This window comes from Ambystoma mexicanum, chromosome 1p (assembly GCF_040938575.1).
Source record: "Ambystoma mexicanum isolate Mex_15411 chromosome 1p, UKY_AmexF1_1, whole genome shotgun sequence".
Lineage (NCBI taxonomy): Eukaryota > Metazoa > Chordata > Amphibia > Caudata > Ambystomatidae > Ambystoma > Ambystoma mexicanum.
In genome coordinates, this window is record NC_090921.1 from 1,099,518,976 (window position 1) to 1,099,527,697 (window position 8,722).

The 8,722-nt window shown below is 44.9% G+C and overlaps 1 long non-coding RNA gene across 1 annotated transcript; it reads left to right on the plus strand.

Annotated features, from left to right (window-relative positions):
* The first annotated feature begins 6,038 nt into the window (after positions 1-6,038).
* On the plus strand, positions 6,039-7,521 carry LOC138448655 (uncharacterized). Its single transcript, XR_011260167.1, has 2 exons — positions 6,039-6,189; positions 7,032-7,521. It is a non-coding gene; the product is annotated as an uncharacterized lncRNA (long non-coding RNA).
* The last annotated feature ends 1,201 nt before the right edge of the window (positions 7,522-8,722 follow it).

Here is an 8,722-nt window from a genome sequence, read left to right on the forward strand (position 1 = left end):
CGAGGTCACGGAACTGGTTTTCACGCTCGGCAAGAGGACCTCTATTCTTGTCGGGCGAGGTTGTTTCCCTGCTCAGAGTTTGTAACTTTGGTAACTGCAGCTCCTACTGCCTTCTTGGCAGGTTTCACCGGACAGTCTCGAAGAAAGTGCCCTGAGTTTCCGCAATAGAGGCATAATTGCAACTGTTTTCTCCTTTCCCGCTCCTTTTGTGTTAGAGAACCTTTCAGGCCCCCTATTTGCATGGGTTCCCCGGAGTCTACTCCTTTGGAAGGAGTTGGCGGTTTGGAAAATACTCGAGCATCAAACTTGGAACGATCGGCCTTCCTGTTCTGCAGTCTGTGATCTATTTGAACGACTAAGTCTATATAGTCCGAACAATCTTGTGGGGGATTCACTACTTGGGCTAACACATCTTTGAGCTCTCCACGTAGACCTCTATAAAACAGCGTAATCCTTTTGTCCTCAGGCCATTGAGTTTCCACTATCAGTCTGTTGAAAGACGCAATATAAGCCAAAAGGTCTTGATTACCTTGTCGCAACGAAAGGAGCTCATTGTCCAAGGCCTGCCCCTGTGAATGTCTTGCGAACAGTTTTTCCATACTGAGCTGAAAAGCTTGAAAATCATGGAGGACCGGATCATCTTGATTTACTAGAGGGATCGACCAGTCTGCCGCATTGTCACTAAGGTACGAAAGCACGAAAGCTACTTTAGCTTGATCAGTTGGAAATGCTGCTGGCCGGCATAAGAAATGCAACCGGCACTGATTGATAAATACTGCAAACCTCTTTGGGTCACCAGAAAATCGTTCTGGCGGAGCCAGAGGTACATTCCCAGGTAGGTTGATCTGCACTGGATTCATAGAGGATGTAGAAGGAAGATTTCCCCCAGATGCGGGTAACGGGGTCTGTCCGGCTTGTGACTGTAGCAATTGTCTAGCGAGATCATCTGTTCGCTCCTTGGAAATAATCAGTTCCCTTCTTAGAGCGTTCGTTTCCTGACGGGCTGCATGCACTTCTGCCCTTAGTTCCCCAAGTAACTGGGCTAGCTGGTCGGTATCCGAGGTTTCCATAGCGCCTGGACGGGAGTTTTGCGGTAGGCTTTGCGTTCTGTAACGCTCACCTGATTCCCGTAGAGGCGCCGGTCTTGTCTGGGCGTATACCGTATCTTCAAAGGTGATGTGTAACACACGGCTGGCTCTTTGGGCTGGACCTCTGTGCACTGTATGTCTGACTCGAAGGGTAAGATGTCTGCAGATAGAAAATATGGGATTAATGAACTGGGTTATTGAATGTCTCTCTCTTCTTCCCTTTCTCTTCTCCTGTAGAACCCCAAGGTTAACGCTCTCACCTTAGGTAAGTGAACGCTGTGCTCTCCATCTGCCTCGGGGCAGGGTGCTGTAACCAGTTTCTTCACTGGATAAGGGGAGCAGGCCTCTTGACTTCAGAGGACTGCTGTCCGTCGTTTACTGCACAAACCGTAAATTTCGAGTAATTCTAATGTCTTTAAAAGTCTTTAGTAATGATGTCTCTTGTTTTTGCAGGGTTCCGGCGATGGTGAGTTGAAGATGGAGCCTGTGTGATGAATGGAAGCGCCTGGAAGCACGTAAGTAAGCGCTTGTTGCCTGCTTCACGATGCGCTCTAACTGTCTTTTTATTTTGCAGGTACAAGTTCGGAGCGGCTGCAGGGTGCCGGAATACCCACTGGGTTAGATGTGGAAAGGAGTAATGGCACGTGAGTATTAAAGTTCCCCAATGTCTTTAAACGCACCTTGTTTTGTCTTTCAGATGCGGGATGCAGCGCCGAAGGCCTCCGGAGCGTGCGAAGAGTTGGTAAGCTTTTATCTTTCAGATGGCGGAATGCAGTGCGAAGACCTCCGGAGCGCACAAAGAGTAGGTAAGCCTTTGTCTTTCAGATGCCGGAATGCAGCGCGAGGCGTTGGTGACAGCCGATGGACCAGGTAAGTGAAGATCTGTCACTGAAGACCGTAATGCTAACCTGTTCTTTCTTGTCTTTATAGGTGTTGCTGAAGACTGGATTCAGGATGGTAAGCCTTTTTCCTTAGGCCCAGGATCAGATGCAGAAGACACGATGAGCGTTCTGCTGCAGAGGATGCAGAATAACGCAAAGCAAGATTCATCCATCGGGTGTGGTTTAAATAGCCTCCTGTAGTGCTTAGGTGTCTCCTTCCACAGCCACGCCTAGGTAAGAAAAGAGTTCCTGCTTTCCAGAAGAGTTCCAGTGTTCTGAACCTAGGGAGTGGCTCCTGCCCCACCCAACAGGAAAAGTAGTTCCAAACAGAAGAGGATCAGAGGCTCAACTGGCAGGCAAGTAAGCAGCATGGTCTGCTGCAGGTAAGTCCACCCAAGCATTATGAGCCCGGCGCTTCCAGCGCTGGGACTGGGCATATTTATGAGCCTGGTGCCACTGGCGCCAGGACTGGGTCCAAAAGGTCCCAATTGGGACTGGTTTGCACTCGGAACCTGGGTTATGGATCTGCTTCCAAGGGAGTTGGGAAAACCCTGACCTTTTGGAAGCAGAGATCATGACACAATGGCCCTCTGAAACCATACACAAACTCTTTAATACAGTGGCAAAACCCCCCTATGGAGTCACAACACTGTACAGTGTGTCTCACTCCAAGGAGCACTAACGAGTGACCACCTACCAAACCATATACTGCAATCCTGAACATCGCCACTCACAGCGTTATATTCAGTTAGACATCTATGCTGATATAAGTGGATGCAATATCTTCATGGAATGTTATCATACTTCTAATAAGCACGTGGATATTGTTATTGACATCCTCTCGACCAAACAGAATGCCCAGAGTGCAGTGAGTAACTACTGGTATTGACTGCATTCTCAACATTTTACTTCAAAGGCAGACAGGGAAACCACAATTCAATTTCCAGGCACGGTTTCTTTCAACAAGACCCTTCCTTTGTTGGAGAACCATTTTCTCCCGGCAGCGCCCTGTTTAATGCACCAGATAGTAAACTAAAACATGGGATTATGCTTTCACTTTCATTGACATAAACTGTCTGCTTTTACATGACACCTAATGCATGTCATACCCACTCCAGTTTAACTATGCTTGCAATTTACATTCTTAACTTATTAAGACAACCTTTTTAGATAAACGATACAAAATAAAACCACATTTAATATACTGACTGAGTTTCTCTATTTTCTTTACTCGCTATTAATGTAATATTTTTACCTCACTTCCAAAACATCTACTTCTACCATTGTTGTGTGCTAACAGCCTCATAGAACTCGGGAGGGGTCATTATCGCTTGGGATAATGACCCTTCCCCAATTTATGGCCCGAGGCGAACTTGGTGGCGGGTCATTATCCCACAATAACGACCTTTCCCTCTGTCTATAAGGCTATATTAAATCAAAGCTTACAATGTTGACATTAACACCAGGACATATCTAGCAGTCACTCTCTCTTTTGTCTTGCCCTTCCACTGTCATGTGGTTGCAGTCCACTGTGTATTATATGCACTGTCACTGTTATGCGACAAACTATAGTGTACCGGTAAAAAGCAGCACCAAGCACCATTGCCCATTCTGGACTCACTTCTGTTTGTGGTGCTTCTTTTGCTTGCCTTTTGCTGAGATAACATCGGGCGGACTGTCACTGTTATGCGACAAACTATAGTGTACCGGTAAAAAGCAGCACCAAGCACCATTGCCCATTCTGGACTCACTTCTGTTTGTGTTGCTTCTTTTGCTTGCCTTTTGCTGAGATAACATCGGGCGGATTCTGATGCCCGGCCGTATGCCATCCAGGGATGCCAGACAGAGCATACAAAAATAGGCACACATAATATGCCCTAGTAAAAAAGAAATCCACTTTTTGGATTGTTTTGGGATTGCTTCTGGCTTGTTTTCAAGCTGCAGATTTTTTTTGGATTTATTTTGGATTTTTTGGGGATTTTTTCAAGCAAGGATTTATTTGCCTTGGGTAGGAGGATTTATTTTGGAGTTTTACTGACTTGTTTCTCAGTAAAAACAATCCACTAACACTAATTGGCAGGCAGGCATTTCTAAAGGATTTATTTTGGAGTTTTACTGACTTGTTTCTCAGTAAAAACAATCCACTAACACTAATTGGCAGGCAGGCATTTCTAAAGGATTTATTTTGGAGTTTTACTGACTTGTTTCTCAGTAAAAATAATCCACTAACACTAATTGGCAGGCAGGCATTTCTAAAGGATTTATTTTGGAGTTTTACTGACTTGTTTCTCAGTAAAAACAATCCACTAACACTAATTGGCAGGCAGGCATTTCTACAGGATTTATTTTGTATTTTTTTCATCTTGTTTCTAGTTATAAAGCAACATACATTTGAGTAAAATGGTTATTCTTTAGGGCAGGGGTGCACAACTGATTTTGACAGTGGGCCAAAAGTACCTTACATGATGGCTATAGTGGGCTGAAAAGTAAATGTGGGCGGGGCGGTAGGCGCAGCAGGCGTGGCGGGAGGCTTGGCCCCACCCCTCAACCAAACACTATGCCCCATGGCGCTCAACCAAACACTATGCCCCATGGCCCCCCCACCCCCAACCAAACACTATGCCGCATGACACCCACCCCTCAACCAAACACTATGCCCCATGCCACCAAGCATGCACCATGCATACATACTCATACAGACCCAAACCCCCCCACACCCAACTCGGCACACAAACTCACAAGCATACACCAATACACTATGCACCCATACAGACCCGAACTCCCCACCCCCCAACTCAGCACACAAACTCACAAGCATACACCAATACACTATGCACCCATACAGACCCGAAGCCCCCCACCCCCCAACTCAGCACACAAACCCACAAGCATACACCAATACACTATGCACCCATACAGACCCGAACTCCCACCCCCAACTCAGCACACAAACTCACAAGCATACAGACCCCCAACTCACCATACAAACTCGCAAGCACATTCAGGCAGTCGCGACACACACACCCCCTCCGCATCTCAACACACACTGCACTTGCACACAAACACATTCAGGCAGACCCGACACACACCCCACCGCTGCATCTCAACATACACTGAACTTGCACACAAACGCATTCAGTCAGACCCGACACACACCCCAACCCCGCATCTCAACATACACTGAACTTGCACACAAACACATTCAGGCAGACGCGACACACACCCCAACCCCGCATCTCAACATACACTGGACTTGCACACAAAAACAAACATTCAGGCAGACCCGACACACACCCCACCCCCGGATCTCAACATACAAGCAGCACAAAGATCCAACAAACACACACGCTCGGAAGACAACAAAGACTTTCCTAATGGAGGGGGCTGATGCTGCTTGCGGGCCGCCCTCCATTAGGAAAGTCTTTGTTGCTGGCGGGCCGGACAAAACGGCATGGCGGGCCGCAACTGGCCCGCGGGCCATGTTATGCACCCATACTTTAGGGTATATCCTACTTTTTTCATCTTAACACTTCCAGACTTGTTCAGTTGCTTTGTTGAACTGCTTTGTGGCTGAAGGCAGACCTGGTTAAGACATTTTTTTTATCACAGCAGTAGTGGGTTTACAACCCCAATTAAGTAATTAACTCTTAGAATACTGCTTTGAAAATCACAGGCAGGCACTTTAAGCGCAGGCACTTTAAGCGCAAAGTCTGATAAGGCTTGATTAAAGTGAGCTCAAAGTTCCCATAAGGAGGTATTTTGGGAGGGGCAGGATCTGGGTGTAAATAGCCATAGGGATTAAAATGACCATGGGCAGTCAATATTTCGGCAAATAACCAAACGCCTACTGGCTTTGTGTGCCTAGGTGTTCACCATTTCAGAAGTTCAGGTAAGACTGGCACCTGCCCGAGACACTTCCATGGGTGGGTTCCTAACGAACTTCCTTACTTGCTGGGCTGTGTCTGGGTACCCATCTGGCTCCCTGCGCTGGTTCCGGGTCTTGGTAATTGTCATTAGAATGCGTACTGTATTAAAATGTGTAATATTAATGTTTGTGCTATTATTTCAGCATACTGGGACACAGTGGATTCCTGTCAGCAGGTAGCAGTTGAGCACTGCTTGGAACTGGCCGTTCAGTGGATATAGAGGAGGCGGACAGGAGCCACAGAAAAAGTTTTCCCGATACAAATCCCAACCCTGGTCCATCAACTGCATCAGAGGTAAGTGCCATTAGAGTTAACCAAAAGTTGGTTTGTGCCCTTATGAAATAAATAAATGCTTTTTCTCTATCCAAATACTATCGGTTGTAGGCTTCTGTGTCTCCACCCCAATCTCAAACCCTCCTCCCCAACATTCCTATGAAGCCATAGGGCTTCTAGACGACTGTGTCAGAGGGTGGGAAAAGGTAGCTCAAATACTGTGGCTCATGTATTAACCGGTTATTGTCCATCACTCATTATATGCCCACATGCAAACATATTGCTTTGTCCATTACTTATGACCCGTTAAGCTTCAAATGTCATAGTGGTGTCCTATGTTATTTTTTTAGATTGTTACAAAAGCAAGCACGCACATAGTTAAATTCCCATAGGTATATAATATCGGCATCAGTTGGCCCGGGAGCCAAATTTAGCTCCTGTTAAGCATGGTGTAAAGCTAACCAGGCTCTTCAAGGCTACAAACAGGGCTAAATAGCCCCCAGCTCCTCTCAATTTCAAACCCTGTGTATTTGTTTTGCTTGTATGGCTCCTTTACCAATGCACTGTCCATGGGGGAAACACGAGATTGGTAATTTCTTCACAATATACCAATTATGGAAAGAAGATAAACGGAGAGCCACTTCCTGGGGAAGTGACACTAATCTATATTAAATTCTAAGGAATTGCCATGGTTTCAACCAGATTTACAGCTTTGAGAAATGTAGTAATTCGAATTACGAAAGCACATTAGAGGGTGTACAGTGAAAATTGTCTATGCTTTATTTCTCACAGCCATGTGTCAACCAAAAAGTACTTTGCTTGCTCTTTTCAAACTTTTTACACAAATCTTTTTTGCATTTCAGAATGTATCCATGTTAAAGCCAGGGAAATGGGCTTTCCAGTACTCTCTGCATCCGAGTGCAGAAAAGCCCTCCAAAACAAAATTGGGAACTACCGGATGAAGAAGGAGCCAAACCTCGTCTTTTCTACACAAGTGTAGTTCCACATTCCCTTGCTCTTTTGCCTCGTCCTGGATACTAGTGTGACTCCCTGGACTGGTTCTCTTTCCCCTCTCAACCTTGCTCCCTGGGCTGGTCCCCACCGGACTCGCTTGCTCCCTAGGCTGGGCCTGTATACTCGTGTGACACCCCTGGACTGGTTCCGTGTCCCCTATCACCCTTGCTCCCTGGGCTGGACCGAGCCTGACTGGTTCTGGGTCCCCTCTCACCCTTTATTTTTAAATTGTGAAGCACCCGTGTTTGGGATTGCTACAGTTGTGTTTTTGTGCTATGTACACAGTGTCCGATTGAACCTCTGCCTCTTTTTAATAAATATAGTCGGGGGAAAAAAAAACGTGTCGCTTCTTTTTAAATATAGTTTATATGCCATTACATGGTCTTGACTTTCATGGCCATTTTACCTAAATGACTGTGACCTAATTAGTCATCACTATTGTTCTAAAGGCAATTCAAAATGCAACTCTCTGAAATGGGCAGCAATTAAGCCACAGTGACGCTTTTAAAGCCCAATTCAACAAGGTGCACCAAATGTGTTTTTAAGCATTTCTTTTCAGGATTATAGTAAACATTATTTTTGTTAAAACTCCTAAATTTATTTCCAGCTCATAAACCGAAACAATGCCTATATTGTTAAAGAATATTTTTGGGATTGCTTTGTTGTTTTGATTTGTAAAGTATTATTTGGTGACTACATTAATTGCTTTTGGATTTCAAAAGGTTTATTTGGGGATTGCATTGCATTGCTTTTGGATCTCTACGAGGGTACATTTAGCCAAAAGGAAGCCAGCTGTAATCCGTTGCTTTTGTATTTATTTAGGGATGGCACTGCTTTTGGATTTTTATAGGATTGTTTGGGGATTGCATTGTTTTGGGATTTTTGCTGGATTGTTTGGGGATTGGATTGTTTTTGGATTTTTAGTGGATTGTTTGGGGATTGGATTGTTTTTGGATTGTTTGGGGATTGGATTGTTTTTGGATTTTTAGTGGATTGTTTGGGGATTGGATTGTTTTTGGATTTTTAGTGGATTGTTTGGGGATTGGATTGTTTTTGGATTTTTAGTGGATTGGATTGCTTGGATTGTTTTGGGATTGCATTCCACTGAGGATTGCTAATTAACATATTTCAGGGTGCATGAAGCCAAAAAGAAGCCAAAAGCAATCCACTGAGTACAATGGGAGTTTCTGGAGTTAAATAGGATTTAAAGAGGATTTAAATGTTTGGGAAAATCCAGTAGCAATCCACTTTCAATCCAGATTTTTTTGGTAGGGTGGCACAGGTTGTGTTGTCAGCATGTGGCAGCCCTCTTATGGACACAGCTGGCTACCACTAATAACAGAGCCATTGTTACAAATGACACTTCATCTATCAAATCACAACTAACCAAGTAAGCACACACCATTGGCCAAAGAAAAGAAAAATGCCCAAACAGTGCCATCCCAAAAAGCAAGTACTAAAACTGTAACATCAGTTACGAAACCACGAAAGAGGCTATTAAGCACACCCACGAAGCTCACAAAATCATTTTACTGCTACA